The sequence below is a fragment of the Heterocephalus glaber genome, unplaced genomic scaffold, assembly GCF_053883595.1.
Source record: "Heterocephalus glaber isolate CG9 unplaced genomic scaffold, H.glaber_assembly_v1.0 deba00001531, whole genome shotgun sequence".
Lineage (NCBI taxonomy): Eukaryota > Metazoa > Chordata > Mammalia > Rodentia > Bathyergidae > Heterocephalus > Heterocephalus glaber.
Window position 1 is genome coordinate 2,207,300 of NW_028258329.1, and position 25,288 is coordinate 2,232,587.

Sequence of the window (25,288 nt, forward strand, 5' to 3'; positions counted from 1 at the left end):
CGGGTCATAGTAGGTACTTTCTCATTTCATTTCCTCACATATTTACACCCTACATTTTTATTCTATGGTCAGTAATCATCGGAACCATGCTATGTAATTAGGTGCACAATCATTCTCTCCCGCGAGAGACTCCAGAGTTTTAATTGCTTCACACATACTTAAGGAAAACTTGTCTGGTGATAGGTAAAATGAAAAGCATCAGTAACGGTGCATAGAGACCAATATTTTAAGAGCAAGAAATCAAAATATGAAAATCAATTTCAACAGTATATGCAAAACTATAATATGATGGACCTTAGATGTATTTGACAACTTTGTATAGAACATCATAAACAAAAGAGCAAAATGGATGATGAATTTTATCACAATGAAGATTACACAAAAAGACCTGGAGCAGAATGGGACCTGACAGGACTGTAACATAAATGAAACAGGTCAGATGGAGAAAGCATGTTCCATCTTTACTCAAGAGTGGAGCTCAAGGAAGAAGCCCAGGAGGAAGGCAAGGGGGAGCGAGCACAGGACAACGTAGGATGGTGTTTGGGGTGAAGTGGGGACACAAGATGCCGTGACACATTAGATCTTTGCTGTTTCTTCTTTTTTCTCTTATTTCCCTACCTGGATTTGAGGAGGGAGAGGGCTAGGTTCAAAGAAACCATACCGTTTATCAATTATACAACAACCCAATGTGCACTATATGGTGTTTACCACAAAACTGGTTGAAAAATAAAGACACAGGGATTTTAACATTCCAGATGTGGGAGAAAGGTTTATCATGCAAACATAAATCAAAAGAAAAGTGGAATGGAAGGTAGATGGGGGCAAGGAAAAGTTCCCTGAAGAAAGGACACCTACAGAGTTAATTCACCTAGAAAACACGACAGATCCCAATGTGTTTGCAACCAACAAGGACTTCATGAGGAAGCCAAAGCAAATAGAAGTGAAAACCCCCTGTTACAGATGGGACTCTTACCACTGTTCTCTCAGGAAGCACTGGCAAGAGTGGGCAGGAAACTCACAGATACAAAGACCTGAAAACAAGTATGTATGTCCTATATGACGTCAGATGTGATATAGCACTTTCTTTAGCTATCCTTTCTGCATCTTAAGTAATCTTGTAGAACAAGTATTTTGCATTCAAAAAGTCATTGAAACCGTGCCATATCAATGTGAAAAAAGGATGCAACAATATGTAATGATGAAAAACACTCATTCATATTGGATCAAGTGTGAGTGAATGAATATATATATATATTACTTTTTCAATTAATTTATTTCTCCTATGAGAAGAGTTTCTCTCAGTGTTTATGCACAATTCTTGCCTTTTTAAAATGTTAACTTATAAGGTTTGATAAAAATACAGAGAATCCTTAAATTCTTTTAAAGTCTTATGATAAAAACACACTACCATTCATTCCTCCTAAAATACTTTCCTTCCTCTTCACTTCAGTCACACTCACCCCATTGTTGATTTCACTTTCTGAAACAGATCTGGAAATCGTCCTGTGTGACTATCTTAAGTGGCACTGTTGTGGCTACACTGATGTCTTGATTGAAAACTTTTACCTTTCTCCAACTTTTTTACTTTTAGGAAGAGCCAGAAGTTTCATAGTTCAGGATCTGGTGAATAACATGGATGAGGACACATCATCATGTTTTTACAAGTCTTTCTGGCAACAGCTTTTACTCAACATGTTTTAAAATCATACCTCATACAATCACTTACAAAGATTTCCACAAGTGCTTCAGAAAGTGGCAAGAACTACATATGTATGTTCAAAATGTAAGTACGTATTTTGACAGGGATTAATAGCCATGTGAATTTTACTATAAAAAACTTTTGAAGAAATTTAAACATATACTGTAATTTTTGATCACCCTTTATAGGAGGGTGAATGACTGGAGGATTAATGGAACAGATTAGAAGATGCAGAAACAACTCCAGACACACTCAGCCACCTCATCTTTGACAAAGGAGCCAAACACCTTCACTGGAGAAAAGATCGCCTCTTTAATAAATGGTGCTGGAAGAAGTGGGTTTCAACTTGCCAAAGAGTAAAACTAGACCTGCATCTCTTACTATGCACTAAACTAAAATTGAAATGGATCAAAGATCTAAATATTAAATCAGTAACATTAAACGTGGTAGAAGATAGGGTAGGTAGAACTCTTGAAGACATTGGCATAGGAAAAGACTTTATGAACAAAACCTCAATTGTACAAGAAAAAGTACAAAGAATCAACAACTGGGATCTCTTCTGTTTTGTCTTTTTGGTACCGGGGATTGAACTTGGGTCCTTGCGCTTGCACAGTAGGTGGCGAAACCACTAAGCTAAATCCCCGGCCCAATGGATTGGGCCTGAACTAACCTTTATTTTTTATTTATTTTATTTTATTTTTTAATACCGGGGATCGAACTCTGGTCCTTGCACTGGTGCAGCAGGCAGTAAAACCACTGAGCTAAATCCCCAGATGGGATCTCTTCTTATTAAAAAGCTTCTGCACAGCCAGGGATTTAGCTCAGTGGTTCCGCCACCTGCCTCACAAGCGCAAAGTCCTGAATTCGATCCCTGGTACCAAAAAAAAAAAAAAAAGCTTCTGCACAGCAAGAGAAACCACCAAGAGTGTGAAGAGACAACCCACAATGTGGGAAAAAATTTTCACCTGCTCTTCCTCAGACAAAGGTCTACTATCTAGAATCTATAAAGAACTTTAAAAAAATCAGACCTCCCAAATTTAAAGACTCAACCCAAAAATGGACATCTGAAATGAACAGACATTTCTCAGACAAAGAAGTAGAAATGGCAAATAAACATATGAAAAAATGTTCAACATCAATGGTCATTCGAGAGATGCAAATGAAAACAACGCTGAGATTCCACCTCACCCCAGAAGGAATGGCTGCTATCAAGAAATCAAGCAATAACAAATGCTAGTGGGGCTTTGGGAAAAAAGGAACCCTTCTCCACTGTTGGTGGGAGTGTAGACTGGTGCAACCCCTGGGAAATCAGTATGGAGATTCCTCAAAAAACTAGGATTGGAAGTCCCGTTTGACCCAGCTATTCCCCTGCTTGGAATCTTCCTAAAAGAATTAAAAGCATCATACCACAGTGATATATGTGCACTCATGTTTACAGCGGCACAGTTTGTAATAGCTAAATCTAAGAAACAACCCAAATCCCTGTCAACTGATGACTAGATAAAGAAGATGTGGGATTTTTTATAAAATGGAGTACTACTCAGTCAGAAAGAATGATAAACTGGAGACAGTTTTAGGCAAATGGATGCGTATTGATCCCATACTCTTAAGAAAAATACAGAGGACACATATGTGTAAATACCAAATTGTTTATCTCCTGTGAGAAACTAAAAGTGTAAATGAGGACCAAAATATATAATAGATAATGTGAAATAGGAAGAAAGGGGGGAAAGAAGAAGGGAAAGTAGTGGAGATTGGGGGAAAGGAAAAGATGGGAAAGAAAAAAAATTATGAGAAAAGAAGGAAAAAAGAGAAACAAAGCTTTTGTAAACAGGGAGGGGTGGAAGGGTGGAAGGGTGGGAAGGAGAACAGGATAAAACAAGAACTAAGATATAACCATAATTCCCAATGATGAATGTGCTCATAATGTATACCTAAAATGTACCAATAAAGTTAATAAAAAAGAAAGTGCATGTACATGTATAAACCTCCAGCCATATATTCCTAGCAAGATTATTCATGGCAGCCGAAACAAAGACAGAAACAATCCAAATGCCTATTAACTGCAGTATGGATAAATAAAACAGGGTACATCGATGGAATAGAATATCACTCATCTGTCAAAAGGAAAGGAGGTCTAATAACAGGTCTGACATGACCCAATTTTGGAAACTATTCAAATAAAATTGTTCAGGGTAAAAACTTCCCTCTGATGTAAATACCTCAAAGGCAGATACCCACAGGGGCAACTGTAATCAAAATATTCATGTAATTTTTTTACACTTTCCCATTTCCTAAGCATATATGCATGCTGGAAGCAATCTGCCCAAGCTTTTATAGACTTCTGCGCTAATGTCAGACTTACTAGGCAGATGCTTTCCCTCGGGCATCATATCTGTGCTTCGAATGTTCCTACACTGACGTTAGGTTCCACCTCTTTATTCAGGAAGTGTCTGCCAGGTTTTTCATCACAACGTTACTATTTTTCCTTTGTAACTGACAATTATCTCATGGAGAAGGTAACAGCAGACTATGTGGGTATGAGTTTCTCCTCATATTTTCTCCAAGTCTTAACATCTTTTCATGGCCTCTGGCCGACGGAAATTATGAGATTTGCCAAATATTAAATTTTCAAAACCTACTATCCTTTTTGTGTATTTATAAAGGTTTTCTATCATTAAAAAACCTTTGTCTTCAACCTTATTTATCCATTTATTAATTTGTTCATGTAAAGTACTAATTTAATTATATTATAAACATCTTACCATCATTAGTCAGTATTTTCCTCCTTCAAGAGATTTACCACGTCCAACTATCCCTGAATGGTGCCGGTGAAAACCAGTAGTTGGTTGTTCGCTAAGTTCAGTCCACTGGCGCTCTTTATATACAAAGTTTCATCCATCTCTGACTTTCTGCTTCTGTACTCATCGTCTTCCTTCAGTATTCTCAACATTCTACAGCCCCAACTGCAAAAATCTTTAATTTGCACAGACACCCAAATACCAAAAAATAAATGATGGCATAGCATGTTCCTTTTATTACAAATAAATCAAAGTTCTAAATACATTTCTGCCACTGCTATAGCAGGCTAATGCAACATTATGCCACAATTCCTCCTGCACATCATGTGACCAGCCTTTCACTCCCTGAGGACTTCTAAGCAACTGCACATGCAAGTTACAATGTGCTGTCATTAGAAAGGGGTTAAAATGGGTGGGGAGAGTAAATTGATGATAGAACACATATTCAAACAATGGAGATTGTTTAGAATGCAGAACACAGGGTCATAAGTGACAAATGGATTATAAGAGCTGGCGTTAAGACATCTACATCAGTTGCCAGTTGTTTTTTCACTCAGGGATTCTAAATGGCTTTCTTCTTCTGTTGTTGTATGGTATTTGTCTTGACACTGCCTCTCTTTTTTTTCTTTTTTCTTTTGGTACCAGGGATTGAACTCGGGTCCTTGCACTTGAGCAGCATGCGGCGGAACCACTGAGCTAAATCCCCAGCCCTATACTGCTTCTCTTTATGTCTATTCTAAAATTAACTTCTACAGTGACTACATTTTTTATTCGCTCTTTCTCTTTGGATTTTGGCTGTCCCCATGTGTCATTTCAGTCCTTCTGGCCCAAGATCACAACATCCTATCTCCTAAGCAACAGCATGCCATATATTTCTGCAGGTCACACACTGAAGGTACACACCATGGAATTTTCCCACAAATCAATTTCTTATTCACCTTTTTCTCTTGTATCTGGAAAATCCCAACATTTACTTTTGAACTGAGAAGCTTTATTTAATAATTCACATGACACAGGGCCTGGGGATTTAGCTCAGTGGTGCCACTGCCTGCCTTGCAAGCTCAAGGTCCTGAGTTCAATCCCTGGTACCAAAAAGAAAAATTAACAACAATAATTAAAAAATAAAATAATAATTCACATGACATTGACATTAAAGACACAGGAAAATTACTTCTGACAATGTATCATTCAACAAAATACGCTTTTGCACAACAGATTTAGCAAATTATAAATATTTTTAATTATAAAGTTTGTATAACCATAGAATTTTTTTAAAGTTATGAATAATGGGATAAATCACATAGCCCAACTCAATATTTAGCCTCAATTTACTTACTTATATAAAAGAATTCAATATGGTTAGTATAAGCATCAAATGAGGTAATTAATGCACACATGTTTCTCTTCATATGTGATATATAACTCAGAAAGCAATAAGCACTGTATATAGTTGAAATATATTTGCAGTTGAAACTATACACACATATAAAGCAAAAAAAAAAATAATCACCAGATCTCACTATGAACATTTTATGAGTGTACTTCCTATAAAATTAATTTTATTGAATGTATCACAATACATATATCACTTTATATCACTGAAATACAGCATCAATTCACACATCCTTGGTATTTAGTAACAGGTAAATAAACTTTTGAAAATTAAATTTTCTTATCAGTTAACTTGAGCATACTTTATCACATTAACCACTGAAGATAAACCAACTGTATCCAGTGTTTCCAAATGAAAATATTCAAAATATACAATCACTAATTTCTCTAGCCTGATTTAATAATCAGATTGTTTACAATTTTACAATTATATCTGTATTTCCTATGAATAGCCTTGACATTACATACATTTTTGAACATTTCTTATTTCATCATACAGGCAAATTTCTAAATGTAAAATTGTTGGCCAAAATGTACTAATTTCCATATAATTCAACTTTTCCATTGGCTTCTTGAAAGTTTTTAACACACTAGGAGTTCTAAATTCCCCACACTTTGTTAACACAGATGCCCGCTAATCTGATAGGTGAAAAAGGCAAATACATATTTTTATTTCATATATACATATATACTTCACATATACATGTACTTCATGTGTACCATGTATATATCATGTATGCATTTTTCATTAATTATAAAGATTGATATGGTTGAACAGTTTTATATGCTGTTGGCCATTTGAATGCTTTTCTTTCTAGAATCATTCACTGAAGTGCATTCCCACTTTCTTCTAGAATGCTTTTCAGCATATGTCATATATATTTCAAATAAATATATATATTTATAAGTGGCTACAAAATAAGAAATTGACCCAATTTAATTTTAAGTCTGCAAGTTAAACACTCTGTCTTCTACTTAAGTCCTCCAATGTAGACAACATGGACAAATGAGCAAATCTGGAAAATAATGATTAATTGGAATAAAATTATATACATTGGTTATGAAGTCTTTATATGCTAGGCTAAACAATAGATTTGGAATGTGATAAATGTGTCCTGATTACAACTGCTTAGATGAAGTCAAAATGGGTTTTAGTCACCAAAGGGGATGGTTAACACCAAGGCTACCGAGAAACAAAATTCTGATTTTAACTCTGTTGAATAGAAAAGAAGGCAGGCAAGATATTGGACACTAATTCCTCGGAACCTTTACAGATGAATGTGGAGGAAATGGGCTCAATTGGGAAACACGCCAGGTTTAACTCGAAAGAGGTTCTTATCATTCCAGTTTCTGATACAGTCCTTGCTTTACACTGCTTGCACTGATGGAATATGAAGGTCAATTGTATCACTGTTTTGAGTGGGATTTGACAAAGGATCTAAAATCATTTTCATGAAAATAAAATGTCACAATAATCTTTAAGTGTTTTATTCATGTGACTGAATTAACTAGATTTTTCAGCTTACAGTTTAACCAGTGCTCTACTGAAGGGACTGGCATGCTACCCACAGGCTGTGGTTGTGAGTGTAGTCTGACTGGGACAGTCACAGCACATTATTCAATGACACATTATTATGCTGCTTTCAAAATACAACAACACTAGGGCTGGGGATTTAGCTCAGTGGTTCCGCTGCCTACCTCACAAGTGCAAGGTCCTGAGTTCAACTCCTGTTACCAAAAAAAATGCAACAGCAGAGTAGATCATCTGCAACAAGATAATAAGACTTTCAAAGCAAAAGATGTCTATGTAACCCTTTACAGAAAGTTTTACAACTGATGATCTAGTTTGACAAAGGCCAGGGTGATAATTCTATATGATTAAAACTGAGCTTTAAAATAGGAACTACAGAAGGACTGGAAAGACAAGGTTCTCAAGTTTACTCATATGCCAAGATAACACTCCTAAAAACTCTTATGTTAGGGCTGGGGATTTAGCTCAGTGGTTCTGCTGCCTGCCTAACAAGTGCAAGGTCCTGAGTTCGATCCCCCGTGACCAACAAAAAAAAAGACTATTTTGATTTTCAGATTCAAGCACAGTAAGAAGGCCAGGCATCTCTCAAAGCAGGGTGCTTGCCCTACTGGGCAGTGGGTCCACTCCCTAAAGCTTTCTTTTTCTGTACATCTTGTCTCACAGACCTCTGTGAGCAATGTGGGTGCACATGAGAGAAACACCTTCTGTTCTCCATTGCACTTTTGTTTCTTATTTAGTGTCTAGGTACATGGTAGGTATTAACTGATACAGACATACAAGACCAATCAGTGTTGGTTCAAATAGAGCACTTTTTGTTCCACAGCAGCTTAATTAACTCCATTGGAATGTTTATGAGTTTTTCCTAAGGCCATAAAGGCAGTAACTGTTTTAGGGGCGATGTGCATTACAAAAATTATAATAGCTCCCCTTTCCAGCATGATCATCATGATGACCTGGGAATAATGAATAACAAAAGTAAAAAAATAAACAATTCAAATGAAATAGATAAAATTGGAAGATAAAATTTATTTTACTCCTAAATTCTAGAGGCTGTGAAGTCCTTAGGTCCTATTCAGTAAAAAACAAAAAAGTGAATTTCGAGAGTGGGATTATTCAACATTAAGAGTAAGTAGCCCAGGGATTTAGTTCAGTGGCACCGCAACTGCCTTCTGAATGCAGGGTCCCTGAGTTTGATCCTCCGTCCCAGGGGAAAATAAAAAAAGAGAGAGTGAAGGCATATCAAATGTCTACCCAGAATTAACCAAATATTCCAAGTCTACACTTTGCCATAATAGTACTTTCAATTCATTAAATGAAATATATTTAGATCATTAATTGTCCTCAATGTTTTTCACCCCGTTTTGTTACATTAATAATCATCCAGGGCCGGGGATTTAGCTCAGTGGTTTCGCAGCCTGCTACGCAAGCACAAGGACTTGAGTTTGATCCCCGGTACCAAAAAAAAAAAATAAATAATAATCATCCATTCACTCTAACTCATTTTCACTATAAATACTATGAAAGCTAAACCAGCCAATTAAAAATATAGAAAGGGTTTAATGTACAAGGGAAACATCTAACAATGAAGATATAGCCCACAGAATGAGACAAAATCTTTGTCAACTACTCTACAATGGCAGATCACTATCCAGAATATATAAAGAATACAAAATACCTAACACCAAAATATCAAGTGGGCAAGCAAAGAGAAGAGACACTTCGTTATTTTTTATTTTTATTTTTATTTTTTGGTACCAGGGATCAAACTTGGGACCTTGTGCCTGGGAGGCAGGCGGCAGAACCACTGAGCTAAATCCCCAGTCCCAGGCACTTCCTTTTTTTTGGCGCGGGGAGGGGGGGGGGTACCAGGTATCAAACTCAGGACCTTCCGCTTTCGAGGCAGGTGGTAGAACCACTGAGCTAAACCCCCAGCCCAGACACTCCTTACAACAAGTACAAATGGTCAATAAGTATATAGGATAATCTTTAACATCTTTAGCCATTAGGGAAATGCAAATCAAGACTACTTTGGGATTCCATCTCATACCAGTCAGAATACAAAAAAAAAAAAATGGTGAGGATGCCCAGAAAAAGTAAACTTCAATGTATACTGCTGGTGGGAATGTTAAATTAGTACAGCCACTACAAGAATGTCAGTATGGAAGTTCCTCTAAGTTTTTTTATTACAAACTATAATTTGACCCAGCTATACAATTCCTTGGTATATAGCCAAAGGAATTAAAGTTAGCATACTACTATAGGAAAACCTTCATATTTTTGTCTATTGTGGCACAATTCATGAAACCAAATATATGAAACCAGGCTATGTTCCTATCAACAGATGAATGGAAAAAAATGTGTATATCATATATATTATATACCATAATATTACCATACATATCAGTATCATAATATTGAGTGAAATAAGTCATATGCAGAAAAACCAATATCACACATTCTCCCTAATATGTGAAATCTAAAAAAAGAGTGATATAAAAATAGAACGGAAAGCCAGGCATGGTGGCGCATGCCTGTAATCCCAGCACTCTGGAGGCTGAGGCAGGAGGATCGCTGTGAGTTTGAGGCCAGCCTGGGTGGCTACACAGTGAGTTCAGGGCCAGCCTGAACTACAAAGGGAGACCCTGACTCAAAAAAACAAAAAAACAAACAAACAAAAAAAAAAAAGTAGAATGGAGACCATACTAAACAAGAGGAAGGGAGAGAGGGGATGGTGTAAAGGGAGCATTTATAGAAAAGACTGTTCAAATTACAATCCAAAATTATTTAATGAAGGAAAACATAACCAATACTCAAAAAACAATAAAACAAGCTAACCTTGAAACAGCCTAGATGTTGGATTTTTGTAAGATATTACTAGTATTATAAAAGACCAAAATATGCTTATAGAAAGTAAATTAGATTATCTAATACTACAGAATATAACACACAAACACATGCATGTATGCACACATGCGTATATATATCCTGAACTGAAAAACAAAATATCTCAAATAAAAAATTCACATGATACACTTACAAACTAGAAACAATAAATTATGAGCATGAGGTCAGTTTATCAGAAACTAGTCAAAATGAAAGAAGAAAAAGGAAGATTTTTTAAATGAACCTCAGAAATCTGTGAGAAATATGGATTAGTCTAACAATCATGCATATAAAAATTTGGAGTTTCGGGAAAAAAGACACTGAAAATATTTTTTAATCTATAAAGACATAAATTTACAGATTCAAGAACTTCAACAAAAAACCAAACACCGGGCCAGGGATTTAGCTCAGTGGTTCTGGTGCCTGCCTCACAAGCAGAAGGTCCCGAGTTCGATCCCCAGTACCGCCCCCCCCCAAAAAAACCAAACACCTCAAAGATAACCACAGTGAGTCACACAATATCAACAACTGTTCAATAGCAAACATTCTGAGAAAATCTTGAAAGAGATCATGGAAAAATGGCACAATGACATAAAAAGGAATGATGATTCAAATATTAGTGACTTCCAAGCAAAATCAACGGGTTAGGGTTAGGGTTAGGGTTGGTGCCAAAAAACGCAAACCGCATTCCTGTGTTAAGTAACAGTATCTTTCAATGGAGATCAAAAATGATGTATTTCAACAAAAGACAAACACAATGATACTAAGAGAAAAATTATCACCAGTACTACAAAGTGCTAAAGAAGTGTGGGAAGCTGGACCTATTTTCAAAAGCAGAACTGGGCTGGGATTTAGCTCAATGGTGCCACCACCTGCCTGGCAAGCGCAAAGTCCTGAATTCTATCCCCGTACCACAAACAAGACAAAAACAGCAAAAAGAACTGGAACTTGTCTTTATATCACACACATGAAGAAGCTGGGAAAAGGATACAGGGTCCAGGTAAATATGTGACTGAGAAGAAAGCTTCAAAACTATATATTCAGATTTCTCAGTGTCAAAAGTGACACCGTTCTCAAACAGTAAATAATCTCCGTCATTTCCAGTGTAACAGAGAGGGTATTTCTGAACTGCACATGTGTTTATTCACTTGACATTCCCAGTAGATCTGAAGACAAACACCAAGTATTGTCAGTGATAGACCTTTCCTGTCGCCATAGCGGGTTAGAAGGGTCAGCAAAGATGCTGCCGTGGACAAGTGAGTATTCCACAACGTTTATGCTTAGATAGAACACAGAAAGCAGACTCCAAAGAGAAAATCTTTCTAATTTCCCAAATTCAGACATTTCTATGCTTTCTCCCCATTACTTATTATAAATCAAATCACTTTATTCTTAGAGCTATAAGGCATGATCAAAATACTGTGAACGTTTAATTTTTAAAAATGTATTACCGTAAGACACATTACAATTAATTTCCCTCAAAACACTCCCACTTGGTTCAAACACGCTTATATCATCACTCGTCAATTTCTTTTTTTTGAAACAGGGTTTCATTATGCAGTTCAGTTCAGGCTGGCCTCAAACTTATGACAATCCTCCTGCCTCAGCTTTCCAATGCTGGGATTATATGCATGTGCCACCACACCTGGCAATGCTTAGGGAGTTTTTTTAGTACCAAGGGTTGAACTCGGAACCTTGTGCTTGCGAGGCAGGCGGCGGAACCACTGAGCTAAATCCCTGGCCCCTCTTGCCATTTTCTTAAGCAGTTCTGCAAGTCCTCTTTTCATGTCTTTTTGTAGTATGATCAAAAAGTCAGTGAATACTGTGTCCAAGTGCCATCCAACAGAAAGACAGGCTTGTAAAAATATCGTGGTGTAATTTTATCCACTTTATCGTAACATGTGTCTCTTCCTCAAAGTCAAAAGACCATGAAAGGTAATACTTTTGAATCAAGTCAGGACACAAAGGCAACTACGACAGCACAACTAAAGACACTCATAAAAAAGGACTTCTAGAACTGCCTCAGAAAGTGGCAGGAAGGATGGCATAATATCTTTGAAGTGAGGGGGCCTACTTTTGGGGGGTTTTTGTGGGGTTTTTTGGTACCAGGGATTGAACTCGGGTCCTTGTGCTTGTGCAGCAGGCAACGAAACCACTGAGCTAAATCCCCGGCTCAAGGGGGCCTATTTTGAGTTAAACTAATGATAATGTGAATTTTACAATAATACATTCTTTAAATTTAAACATTATCTATATTTTTTATCACCCTTTGTTTTATCTATGTCTAAAACCCCGTGTGGGGGAAAATCACTAAATTTCGTTTCTTTGTAAAACTGTCAAACATGCCACATTCTCAAGTAACTCAACACTGTATGTCCATCAGAATATCACTCTCTCTGTTCCTATACTCTTACCATTCATAATTTCTATCTCTTACTCATTCTTTCCAAATTTGGTTATTAAACAAACTTTAATGAAACGCTTATTTTTTTTGAAACTATAGCATAAAATGGTATTTTAAAACTCTCTGTCAAGTACGAGCTCATTATTTTGGGAAAAGGAGACAGACCACTAAACAAAAAATGAATCAAAATTGTTACGTGTGTTGGTAAATGCAAACACACTGTAAGATCTTGAAGTGGGGAATGAAAGCCAATAGGACTACCTCCATGGAGTTATTTATATTAAGGCACAGTGATCAACACTGTGATACTTCAGGTCTCTCATTCAACAACAGTCTCACTCCAAACTTACCATTTCAGCACAAATATGTTTAAATGTTCTTTCCAAATCACAGCCTCTCTACTAAGATAGAAGGTGGATGTGGGTGGGGATCCCATGTAATACCATCAGTGATGAGTATCGTGAATTAACAAGTTTTTCTTTGATCTGATACACTACTACAAATTTAACTAACCAGCATTAGTTTTTCTAAAGGTAATAGAATAAAAAAATGCTAATCTTACTCAGAAATACTGATTAGAACCCAGAAGGAAAGCAAGAAAAGAAGCTATATCTTATTTAACAAAGTTTTCAATGTCCTTTTAGAAGTCAACACTAACAATTTGGTCAGTTGTTTGTGAATAGGGCTTTGTTGTTTTTTTGGTACTGGGGATCGAACTTGGGTCCTTGCGCTTGGAAGGCAGGCAGTGGAACCACTGAGCTAAATCCCCAGCCCCATTTTTTTAACATGTTTTCAGCTTTTAAAAGTTCCAATGTGGCAAGTGTTCCTTCTTTTCTGGATTTCCCAAATGTAAAAGAAATGTGAAAGGCTCACGAGCAATATTCTCTCAGTTTTTTATTTGAAACACATATGCTCTTCCTATCTGTCATGGGTCAGTAGACACTTCTTTAGCACTTCTTGAAAGCCAGTATTGTGCAGTAGATCACAAAAATGAAAATAAAAACTTTTGTGAAATACCCTTCACACTAAGCATGGTAGGATGACACCCAGACGAATAATTTTTGAACATTAGAATGTTCTAAAACAGCAACACACATACATAGCACTGCACAATCACTGAAGTCAGATTGTGCTGTATTATTTCCTCTAATGATCTGAAGCCATTAGGGACTATATTCTATAATGCAGTGTCTTATCACTGACCTTTCACATGCTCTCTACAAAATGAAAGACGCCAATGGGACATGCCATAAAACCAGGGGGGAAAAAGCCAGTAATTGCACTATGTTTTTTCACAACTGTCTATGGGGGGTTTATAACAAATCTCTAATTTTTGCCATAAATGTCTAATCTAGCTGCTGCTCACTCCCCAACACTATGATCCACATTTACACAGTTCAATCTAACATGGTCTATAGAATTACTGATTCCTTTGGGATGTCATAATATTTCTAAAATATGGCTACCTTGTTTCCTCACAAATGGCTACCTCACATTAAGTCTCCTAACCCTCATTTTCCTCACCAATTATGTGAGTTTATGCATCAAAATTTCATTTATCCCCTGGGATTTAGCTCAGTGGCACTGCACCTGCCTTGAAAGCACAAGGTCCTGAGTTCAATCCCTGGTACCACCCCCCAAATTTTTTTCACTTATTCATGGTTTAATCAAGTACTTTAGGCAACTCAGTTATTACCTTAAATACTGATTAATCGTAGGCTCTGCAGGGTAATGGAATAAAGTTAAATATGAAGGGGAAAATATCCCTGTCAATAGGAGCTCATTATTTTTAAGACTAAATACATATAGTAAGATTAAAAATTTGGTAACTGAGTTGAAAGAGGCAGAAATCTAGGTACAGATTAAATGTGGAAATCCAGGCAGGTTAAGCAAAAAAATTTCCACATTCTCATCTCTAAGGCATTAGGTAGGGAATGACAAGGTACAGTTAAGTTTCTGGAGCTATAATCAAGACCTCCTAACTTAAGTGGAAAACGACATCTTCCAGTTGTACCTTCTTGATTTTCATGTTGCCAGTGACTATTCTCTAGAACTAGTATCTAAACTCCTGCCTCACTACCCTGCCCTGCAAGTTTTCAAGTTCTACCTTCTATCTTGATTCCCTCCCCAATGGCTTTTTTCAATAGTTCTTCACTTATTCATCACTAGGTTATATTTTTTATCACTTGACTTCTCACCATTCCTTCTCTCAAAAATCTTCGCAAAACATTTTTCATAAAAGCCAAGATCTCTAAATGACTTAATAACACTGCCTCGTTGAACATTTCACCAGGACAACAGGATGCAGAGCAGATGCAAATGGCCAAGCTGCACAGAGGCTGCTTAGGAAGAGTGTGATGTGACTAAGACCACTGCTGGTCTCTGACTGATGAATACAGTGGAATGCTGAAGAGAATCTCAAACTGTGCAACTTTACTTATTTCACAGTAACCATGTGATTTATGCAACCAATGCCCGGGTTATCAGAACCTGCTTGTGCTGGGGTGGGTGTCACCGCCTCATTACAGGACAACTGACAATTCGATGGGATCCTTTCATTTCACCTTGTCAATATTAAAGCACTGCCAGGCAAGCCAGGGCAACTTAATGTGACCATACCTCAAAATGAAAAATAAAAATATCTGGGGATACAGCTCAGTGGTAAAGAACCCCTGAGTTCAGTCTCTAGTACAGCAGAAAAAAATCCATCACATCGGAGTTTAGTATAGGTCAAAATACATCTCTTTCTAGGAGGGACTCTGAGAAAGCCAATCTTGTCCAGCCTCGTAAAAAGTAAAAGTCAAACAATTTGTCAGTTTAGAACTTAACCATCTTATAGAAAAATAACAATGAGTTACTACTATATAACCCCATGTGTGAAACTAGGTAATTTACCAGAGAATATAACTCAAAGCATCATATAAATACGCTGAAGGTATTCTTAACCAATTATATGGCTTTTCCTTGGAATTAACTTAATGTCCTATCCTAGTTAAATGCATTGTGAAAGGAACATGGGCCTATCTTTCTGTACAAATGATGTACCAGAGAGCAATGAAGTTCAAAGGATTCAAGGAGAAATCAGAGTGTACTCTCCTCACACTTCCTTTGCTTTGTCTCATCTGTGCTTACTAGGAGAGGCTGCGCCGTTAGTGGTGAGATTCCATGGTCCTCACCATACCACTCACAATGGCAGTCCCTGTGCTCAACAGTCTAGTCACCCACAGGAAAGTCCCTTTCTCCTTTTTATCCTCATTTCAAGGTCACGGACTGCTAATCTGAAAGCACTTTTCTTAGTGAAACCCACCCAGTCACGCTTCCCTTTGCCCTCACATCCAGAATAAAGATTTATGGATTTTACCAAGATTTGAAAATAGAAAATGAATTCCCGGACAATGGGACCATGCTTCACAGTATCTCTAAACTTACTAGATAGACTGCTGTTAATGAAAAGGTTGTTCCTCTGTGGAAATCAATGTGGAGGTGGTTCAGAACACTTAAACTAGACATATCATTGACCGGGATATTCCCCTGCTTGGTATCTTCCCAAAAGAATTAAAAGCATCATACCACAGCTATATATGCACACCAATGTTTATAGTACCAGTTTGTAACAGCTAAATTTGGAAACAAACCACATGCCCATCAAACAATGAATGGATAAAGTAGGTTTTTTTTTAATTCAATGGAGTATTACTGTGCCATAAAGATAAACTTGAGACATTTCCAGGTAAATGGATGCACTTTGAGACCATACTCTTTAATATTGCATTGTTTCAGATGTGAGAAACTGGAAGGGTAAATAAGGACGAAAATGTATGATACTGGGAAATAAGTAAATATTCAAATGAGAAGGGAGGGGGAGGGGGAAGAAAAGAAAGGAAAAGAGTAAAAAATGGAAACAAAGCTTTTGTAAATAAGGAAGGAAAGAGGTTGAAGGGAGGGAAGGGGATTAGGGATAAAAGAATCAACATACATCATGTACAGGTACAAATTACCTATGATGAATTACTATGTTTATCTAAAATACACCAATAAAAATAATTAAAAGTAAAGAAATACAGGGGAGGGGGATTCAGCTCAATGGTTCTGCCCCCTGCATCACAAGTGCAAGGACCTGAGTTCAATCCCCAGTACCAAAAACAGAAATTTTTTTTTTGCTTATATTCTTTTATTGGTACATTTTAGGTATACAATACATTTACATTTATCATCCAGTGCTTGTACCTGTACGTGATGTATCTTGGTTATTTTTTCCCCATTCCCTATCCAGCCTTCACCCCCTCCATCCTTCCCTATTTACACTTTATTTCCATTTTTTTCCTTTTCTCATTTTCCTTTCCCTTCTTACCTTTCCACTTACCCTCCAACTCCCCCTACCCCTTGGAACTTTTCTTCCTATTTCAACTTATTATTCATTTTAATCCTTAACTTTGTTTCTTACACCAGAAAACTATTCAGTATTTACTTGTAGCCTATTTATTTCACTTAGGAGTATGGCCTCAATATGCATCCATTTAGCTATAAATGTCTCTAGTTCCTCATTTTTTATGGCTGAGTAGTACTCTATTTTATTAAAAAAAAAACCCACATTTTCTTTATCCAGTCTCCAGTTGATGGGCATTTGGGCTGTTTCCAAGCTTTAGCTATTACAAACTGTGCTGCTATAAACATGGGTGCACATAAATCACTCTGGTATGATTAATTCTTTTGGGAAGATACCCAGCAGGGGAATAGCTGAGTCAAATGGGACCTGTAGTCCTAGTTCTTTGAGGTATCTCCATACTGGTTTCCACAGTGGTTGCACGAGTCTGCACTCCCACCCACAATGAAAAAGGGTTCCTTTCTCCCCACAACCCCACCAGCATTTTTTATTGGCTGATTTCATTATTTTTTTAAATTCTTAAATTCTTTTATTGGTACATTTTAGGTATACTATACATATACATTTGTCATTGGGTGCTTGTACCTGTACATGATGTAACTTGGTTCTTATTTTTTCCACATTACCTGTGCGCCCTTCACCCCCCTCCACCCTTCCCTGTTTACATAGATTTCATTTCCATTTTTTTTCCTTTTTCATAATTTTCCCTTTCCCTCCTTTCCTTTCCCCTTCTCCTATCACACCTACCCCTTTGAACTTTTCTTCCTATTTCAAATTATCAATTATTCATTTTAATCATTTAACCCTTATTTACACTTTCAGTTTCTTATACTAGAGAAACTATTCAGTATTTACACGTGTGTCCTATTTATTTCACTTAAGAGTATGGCCTCAATATGCATCCATATTAGTTTCTCATTCTTTATGGCTTAGTACTCCATTTTATTAAAAAAACACAGCTTCTTTATTCAGTTTCCAGTTCATTGGCACTTGGGTTGTTTCCAAGATTTAACTATTACAAACTGTGCCGCTACAAACATGGGTACACATACATCACTGTGGTATGATTCTTTTAATTCTTTTGGGAAGATACCCAGCAGGGGAATAGCTGGGTCAAATGGGACCTCTAGTCCTAGTTCTTTGAGATACCTCCATATGGATTTCCACAGTGGTTGCAACAGTCTGCACTCCCACCAACAATGGAGAAGGGTTCCTTTCTTTCCACACCCCCGCCAGCATTTGTTATTGGTTGACTTCTTGATAGCAATCATTCTTTCTGAGGTGAGGTGGAATCTCAGTGTTGTTTTCATCTGCATCTCTCGAATGACCAGTGATGTTGAACATTTTTTCATATATTTATTTTCTGCTTTTACCTCTTGTTCTGAGAAATGTCTATTCATTTCAGATGCCCATTTTTGAATTGGGTCTTTGAATTTGGGGGTCCGATTTTTCTCAGTTCTTTATATATTCTAGATAGTAGTCCTTTGTCTGAGGTACAGCTACTAAAATTTTTTTCCCACATTGTAGGTTGTCTCTTAGCTCTGTTGGTGGTTTCTTTTGCAGTGCAGAAGCGTTTTAATGAGATCCCAGTTGATTCTTTGTTCTAGTTCCCGTGCTGAGGTTTTGTTCATAAAGGCTTTTCCTATGCCAGTGTCTACCTATCTTCCAGCAAGTTTAGTGTTTCAAGAAATTGGATTCTACAAGTAAATAATGCCAGTATAACATAAAGGAATCTATGGGACACAATGAAAGCAGTTCTACAAGGGAAATTCACAACAGTAAACGCCCATATTAGGAAAACAGAGAGCTCAAATAAACAACGTAATGTGGAACCTCAAGCTCCTAGAAAAACAAAAGCATGACAAACCCAAAGCTCATAAGAGAGGAAATTATAAAGATCAGAGCAAAAATCAATGCAATGGAGGCTAACAGAAAGATACAAAAAAAATCAATGAATCAAATAGTTGGTTTTTCGAAATTAATAAAATCAATAAACCTTTAGACAACCTTATCAAAAAAAGGAAAGAAAAGTCTCAAATCCATGCAATTAAGAATGAAAAGTCACAAAAAAACCAGCAGAAATCCAGAGGATCATCAACACCTACTTTGAGAACCTGTACTCTAATAAAATGGAAAACACAGAAGAAATGCAGATTCCTATATACATACGAATTGCCAATGTTAAATAAAAAAGATATAGAAATTCAAAACACCCCAATTACAATGAGTGAAATTGAAAATGTAGTTAAAAATTTACCAACAAATAAAAGTCCAGGTCCTGATGGCTTCACTGCTGAATTCTACAGAACATTTAAAGAAGAAATATGGCCATTACTCTTTAAACTCATCAATGAAGTTGAAAGGGAAGCAATACTTAAAAATTCATTCCTGGAAGCAAGTGTTACTATGATTGCAAATCCAGGGAAAGACCCAACCATAAAAGAGAACTATAGGCCAATCTCCCTAATGAACACAGATGCAAAAATCCTCAACAAGATACTGGCAAACAGAATACAGAGGGTCATCAAGAAAATGATAAACCCCGGCAGCACACGGGAGGTGAGCCGCTCCCAGTGCACAACAGGAGCCTTCTGGGGTCGCCACACCACCCGTGCCAGCACAGAGGAGGAGAGCTGCAGCACACACCTCCCCACCTGCCACACTGAAATGAGAAGACATGTAAACAAGTCTCAAAATCAGACTTTCAGATTACCTACAGCAACGCCAAAAGGAAACAAGATGGAACAATCTCATACTCAACCACCTGGACTCCTTGAACTGGCAACAAAAGAAGATCTGGAAAAAATGAAATCAGAAATAATTTCTCAGATAACAGCAGAGATTGTGCTCATAATGCAAGACATGATTAATAAACCTAGAGAGGAGCTCAGGAACATGATGGAATCCCAACACAGGAAACAAATGAAATCCATAAAACAGATGCAAACAATTTCCAGGAGATTAAAAACTCCATTGAAAGTCTATGTGGCAGAATGAGCCAATGTGAGGACAGAATTTCAGACATAGAAGATAAGATTGCATTTGGTAACCAGGAAAAGAAAAACTGCTTTAAAATTGTAAGGGACCATGAGAAATCAATCCAGCAGCTGCTAGATGATGCAAAGAAGAATAACATAAGACTGATTGGAGTCAATGAAGAAACAAAAGAGAGTGCAGATGATATAAAAAAACTGCTCACAGAAGTGATGGCAGAAAACTTCCCAAGCAGGGGTAAAGAAGTTGACATACAGATAAGTGAGACATATAGGACTCCAACTAGTCTTGATCAAAAAAAATCTACTCATAGGCATATAATTGTTAAGATTCCAGAAACACAACAGAAGAACAAAATTCTATAAGGAGTTAAGAGAAAAGAGGAAAGCCTATCAGAATCACAGCACACTTCTCAATGCAAACCCTCAAGGCAAGAAGAGCTTGGAGTGATGTATTTCAAGCCCTAAAGGAAAACAGCCTCCAACCCAGATTGGTGTAACCTGCAAAACTATCTTTCAAAATTGATGGAGAAATAAGATATTTTTATGACAAAGAACACCTTAGGAACTTCATGAATAGCAAACCATCATCCCAAAAAATTTCAGACAATATCCTAAGACAATGAGGATCACAACCCCAGGAAGCCCAGCAGAATGAATCCGTCGGGTGCGACAAGAAAATAAACGTAGGGCTGGGGATTTAGCTCAGTGGTTCCTGTGCCTGCCTTGAAAGCACAAGGTCCTGAGTTCAATCCCTGTTACCAGAAAAAAAAGAAAGAAATTAAACCAAAGGGGGAGAATCCAACAAACAAAAAACGTCATGACAAGTATGTATAAGTTGTAACCATCAATATTAATGGTCTCAATTGACCAATCAAAAGAAACAGACTTGTTAAATGGGTCAAGAAGCAAGATCCAACAATATGCTGCATACAAGAAATACACTTAATTCAAAAAGAAACTCATAGACTGAAAGTTAAAGGGTGGAAAACAATACTCTATGTGACAGGAATCCCCCCACCAAAAAAAAGCAGGAGTAGCTATCCTCTTTGCAGATCAAGTGGATTTCAAATCAAAATCTGAAACACTCTGGTCCCAAGAATTTCAGATAAGGGATATTCAACTTGTATATACAAATCTATTGTGAACATGTGTTTTCATTCCTCTCAAGTAAAAGCTTAAGAACAGGACTGTTGGTTCTTAACAGTACTACAAGAAATTTCTATATTGTTTTCCAGAATGGTTTTATCATTTCACATTCACATTAGCAGTATTAGAAAGTTCTAACTGGTTCACACCTAAGCTGACATTTGTTCTTTAAAAACTTTTAAATTCATCTCCCTAATGAGTTGATAATTCAATCTTGTTACGGTACTGATTTAGTATTTTTCTGATTCTAGTGTTGCACATCTTTCCTTCTGCTGTACTGGGTATTTATCATTTTCTTGTGTCTACTTTTTAAGTGGGATGTATTAATGAGCTGTGAAGAGTTTTTTATGTATACTGTTCATAGGTTATATGCATTGTAAATATGGTCTGTTTAAGAACTACTTTTCATTTTAATGATGTCATTTAAAGTTCTAAATTGATGGGGTGCTAAGCGTGCTCTCTAAGGCTGCAATAATAGCTAACATATGAGTGGTACCATGTGCTGATGCTTCACGTATGAATTCATTAACGAAGGTACAACTGATACCTCAGTTTACAGGTGGTAATCAACGAGAACTTGCCCAACAGAAGAATATGAAGAAAACCCAAGAAATCAGCAAGGGAAAAAGAAAAAGATAGCTTGACTATTTCTCAAAGAAAGCAGAGGAACTCTGAAATCATGCAACAAAAGCAGAAGGGAGCTAATGAGAAGTCTATGCAAACAGGAGAAAAATAATGACCAGAACTGGGAAACGTGGGTGCTACTGCCAACTGGTACAGCATAAGCTCCAAGATCAGGATTCCTTAGAATGAACAAGCATCACATGTGTTATAACTCATCCTCAAAACTGTTTACCTCAAAAAAAATTTTTTTAAATTAAATAATTTTTAAAAACCTGTTTACCTCAAGCTGTTTTTCGGCCTTAGTGTGATGTTTTAGAACCATTCTTTAAAGAATGAAACATCAGGCATATAAAAAAAAAGTTCTGAATTTTGATGGGACTCTCACTTATCAATTTTTTTATACATCATTTTTTTTGTATCCTAGGTAGTTCTTGCCTACCCTAAATTCATAAACATTTTCCCTTATAATTTCTTCTTAAAGTTTTATAGTTTTACTCTTTCATATTTAGCTTCATAGATCCTTTCAAGTTATTTTTATGTATGGAAATAAAGGGTTGAGGTTAATTTTTTATATACGGATACCAGGTGTTCTAGTACCATTTGCTCAAAACACTATCTTTTCCTCTGCTTTATGTTCTATAAAATGTTAATGTTAAATAATCTTTTAAAACTCAGTGGACCATATATGTGTGGTTCTATTTCTAAACTGTTTTATTCCAATGATCTGTATGGCTTTCCTTAACAAGAACACTGTCTTGATTACTGTAGCTTTAGAGGAAGTCTTAAAATTAGGTACTAAACGTCTTCCAACACTGTTTTTCTTTTTACTTTTCTAGGTCCTTTGTACTCCTACATCCAATTCTTCATTTATAGCAAGTATACATAGACCTGAATTTTTATATATACCTTGTGTTTGCTAATCCTGCTAAATTCAAATACAAGTTCTAGGGGCTCCTAGAGATTTCTTAGTACTTTCTCTGTAGATGATCATTTCATCTACATATAAAGATTTTGCTTCTACCTTGCCAATCCTATCCTAATTGTGTCATTTTATTGCCAGACTAGTTTGGTTTAGGCCTGTTTCAAAGTTTAATGGACAGATGTAGGCATATCTGCCCTTGTTCCCCACCTTAGGGAGAAAGCATTGTATCTTTTCCATTCATACAAGGTGTTTTTGCTGGAAGTATGGGGTACATGCCTGTGATCTGTTGAGAAGGTTTTGTTCTACTTTTAGTCTCCTGATAGCTTTTACCATGAACAGCTGTAGAATTTAGTCCAATATTTCTTCTCCAACTAGTGACAGGATCATATGGTTTTTTCCTTTCCTCTGTTAAAATGATGACTTCTGGGGGTGGATCTTCCAATGCTGAACCAACACTGCCATCCCTATAAAAAAACCACTTTCTACATACTGCCAGATCTGACTTTGAATAGTTTGTTTTGTTAAACAAATTTCTATCTATGTTCATACTTTTTTCTTCTATTATCTTTATCCAGTTTTAGGATTAGCAAATTGTTGAGTTCCTAAAATGAGGGGAGAAGTGTTCCTTTTTTCTGCTTTAAATGTTTGATATAATTCATCAGTTAAAATGTATATGAGGAGCCTGTTGTCATACAGGTAGGTTTTCAAGCTAGGAATATACTTTAACAGGTGCTATTCAAATTTTTATTTCCTCCAGAGTTAGTTTCATTAATTTGTCTTCCAAGGTACTTCTTAGAAGTTGTCAAATTTATTTCAAAAAAGATTTTTGCAATATGCTTTCAATTTCCTTTGAAATACTGTAAAATCTATGGTAATGTCTCCTAGATCTTGATACTGTAATTTTACAAATGTATAATTGATATTGTGTAATAGGAAGAAAAGGTCTAAAGGAGCAGGGGAAGTGGAAGGGGTAGGGGAAAGGAAAGAAGGTAAAAGAAAAAGTATGAGAAAAGGAAAAATATGGAAACAAAGTCTTTGCAAATAGGGAAGGTGGAGGGGGTGAAGGGAGGGCAGGGGAAGGGAAAAAATAAGAACCAAGATACATCATGTAATGATCCAAGATCTCAAAGATGAATGTAACTGTATTTTATACCTAAAATGTACCAATAAACTTTATGGGGAGAAAAAAAAACAAAAGAAGATCATACACCCTGACCAAGTCAGATTTATCCCAGAGATGCAAGGATGGTTCAACATACATAAATCAATAAATGTAATACACTATATTAACAGAGCCAAGGACAAAAAACGTTATGATCTTAATAGATGCAGAAAAAGCATTTGACAAAATCCAACTCCGATTCATGATAAAAACCCTAGAGAAAATTGGAATAGAAGGTCTTTATCTCAACCTGATTAAGGCTATCTATGAAAAACGAACAGCCAACACCATACTAAATGGTCAAATACTGAAAAATTTCATGCTAAAATCAGGAACAAGACAAGTATGCCCACTATAAGTAACGAAATCTATGTAAATAGGGAAGGATGGAAGAGGTGGAGGGCGCACAGGTAATGGGGAAAAAAATAAGAACCAAGATACATCATGTACAGGTGCAAGCACCCAATCATAAGTGTAAACGTACTCTACACCTAAAATGTAACAATAAAAGAATTTTTAACAATAGAATTTACAAAAGGTTACATTCCCTACCTGAAACCTGTTATTAGCAACAATATGCTCTTCTTCCAACATGTAAGTATATCTGCATCACCTGACTCTGTAGTTCTGCATGTCACATTCCACTCCAATTCAGAATAAAATTCCCCCAAATCCTTTTAAACCCACTTGCTTTCTTAAGTAGCACTTGTATTTTTCCTGCTGTATATGCACTTAAAAATACTTTGAGTATTTGTCATAAGCTATGATACATAAATGCTTCCCTATATTAGAACAGCAACAAAATTAAACAAAAACTGCATCAACTGCATCAAGATTGCATCAACTGCATCAAGATTGACTTGTACTAAAATTATCTTGTAAAAGTTTGATGGTAAATGGAGTATCTATGTAATTTTAAATGATTTTCCTTTAGAATATTTATGATGAAATAAGTGATAGATTCAAAGAGAAACCAAGCCAGTTTTAATAAAAACAATTGAATGATGTTAGCATCTCCATTAATGAGATAAAATAATTTTCACTAGGGGCCAGGGATTTAGCTCAGTGGTTCTGCCGCCTGCCTTGCAAGCACAAGGAACCGAGTCCAATCCCCAGTACCAAAATAATAATAGTAATAATTTTCACCTCATTTGATTCAGTGGGAAAAATACATAACAATTCTGAGGAATTCCTGACTAAAACCCATAATATAAAACTCTTCACAAGAAAGCAAATTTCAAAATATGAGGAATCTTAAAATCTAACATTACTTTTTAAGAACACTAATGTTATAAAGAAAATGGAAAACTGAAGAAGTGTTTCCGATTAAGATTAAAGAGACTT

The 25,288-nt window shown here is 36.4% G+C and overlaps 1 protein-coding gene across 13 annotated transcripts in view; it reads right to left on the reverse strand.

Moving 5' to 3' along the window:
* LOC101706409 (uncharacterized) overlaps positions 1-25,288 on the reverse strand; it is a 156,318-nt gene that overhangs the window by 85,159 nt on the left and 45,871 nt on the right. The window contains exons 2-3 of one of the 13 annotated variants that reach the window (XM_087188220.1): positions 5,439-5,582; positions 4,465-4,675 (exon numbers count right to left, since the gene is read on the reverse strand). The exons of 11 other annotated variants lie outside the window; for them this stretch is intronic. The gene's annotated coding sequence lies outside the window, so the exon portion shown is untranslated. The remainder of the gene's footprint in view (positions 1-4,464; positions 4,676-5,438; positions 5,583-25,288) is intronic. One more of the 13 variants, XM_087188221.1, reaches the window with a different exon arrangement.